Genomic DNA, 1577 nt, shown 5'->3' with positions numbered 1-1577 from the left:
TTCCTATTTGAGTGATGGGTTGCTGACATCCAAGGACAGAGGAAAAACTTACATTACCAGGTCAAAGACCTGCTAAAACAATAGTGAGCTGTAGAAATACAAAAATGCTATGAACAGTGTCAACTTGACACATGGTCCTTAGCCCAGTTAGAAACTTTCCTGTGGCACAATAACTTTCTGGTTATGCTTCTCGGAACTTATGCAATGTGTGAACTAGAACTAATGTCTAGCTTTGGCACAGAAGTGAAAGGAAATGATATATGAAATCAGGGAAACAAAAGAAAAGCAGTATTTCATCTCATAAACTTTACCTGCTAGATGTTCCAGAAATAATGTGTTATTTTCTAATTAGACACAGGGCCAGATAAACACAGGCATTTAAATGTGTATAAAAGATGCATTGCATAAAACACAAATGCTTTTTCTTCAGCTCCCAAAACATTCAGATCTACAAGGTTGTTAATATGTGTCTAATGATGTTCTGTCCTGAATTTGGTTCCAGTGGGCCAAAAAAATGTTCAGGTCTATATTTAGATCCAACTGTTGTTCAAAGTAAGCAGAAGTTTCCAGCGGCTTTGTTCTTGCACTTATTTCTTGTAGTAATATTTGAAAAAGGTTCTTAAGCTTGAATAAGAAACTTGACACCTCACTTGAATGAGAACAAAATTATCCAAGTCTTGAAATAATGGCTATTAATTACAATAAAATTGCCTGTGTGCCAGGGGGTGGGGAGAGGGCAGGTCAGTGCCTAATTTGAGAGTATGATTGGTGCTGTTTTCTAGTGATCAGTTATTTTGTGTGTCCATCAGGTTTGCTCACTTTTATACAAAATTGTACAATCTGTTGTTTCAAAAGTGCATAATGCTTTCTCCATAACCACATTTAAAGCCTCAGTGATAGGTCATTGTTTGTAGGTATTCATTTAGTGATATACATTTAGATGGAGCTTTATATATATAAAGTCTGAATTCTATAGACCCCCCCCACTAGGACTCTATGCAGGGTCCACCCATGTAGATTAGACTGCAAGGCTGGGACAATAGATAAGATACAGAAAGTGCCATGAGATAGACTGACCTTTCCGACCAAACAAATGTTAATTGTTGTGTTGGAAGGGTTGGGGATTGAGCTTCAATTTGGAGCCAAACCAGTGAGAGAGGCTACATGTCTGCAGCCTCTCTCCCCTAGCCTCACCAACCTCTCCCAGCTCTGGTGCTGTCTCAGGATGGGATGGGGAGAAGGCAGGGGAGGGAGGTCCATCCTGGGGTTTGCCCATGCTGTGCTGGAGTAGTGGGGTGGGTGGATTGGAGCCATCCTTTTCTTGGGGGATGGTTCCAATCTACCAGCCCAAACTTCCAGCACAGGCTGGTCAAACCCGAAACAGAACTTTCTTCCCTTCCTTTTCCCCTCCCATCCTATAGACAGCACTGGCTACTTCAGCTTAGCTCTGCTTCTCGCCTGCACTAACAGAAGTTAATGAAGGCTCTCTGCTTTGGAGCACCTTAGTCTGAACCTTCATATAATGAGGGTTCATTTAATGAGGATACACCGGACTGGCACCCGCAACTATAGCCCAG

At 41.7% G+C, this 1577-nt stretch overlaps 1 protein-coding gene across 2 annotated transcripts in view; it reads left to right on the top strand.

Moving 5' to 3' along the window:
• The window catches only part of RGL1 (ral guanine nucleotide dissociation stimulator like 1), a 146796-nt gene that overhangs the window by 85405 nt on the left and 59814 nt on the right, over positions 1–1577 (top strand). The gene's annotated exons all lie outside the window — the stretch shown is intronic.

Source organism: Gavialis gangeticus, unplaced genomic scaffold, assembly GCF_001723915.1.
Source record: "Gavialis gangeticus isolate Ggan-Ray unplaced genomic scaffold, GavGan_comp1, whole genome shotgun sequence".
In the NCBI taxonomy this organism is placed as follows: Eukaryota; Metazoa; Chordata; order Crocodylia; family Gavialidae; genus Gavialis; species Gavialis gangeticus.
Note: the sequence above shows the minus strand (reverse complement) of the source record. Positions and strands in the feature narration are given on the sequence as shown.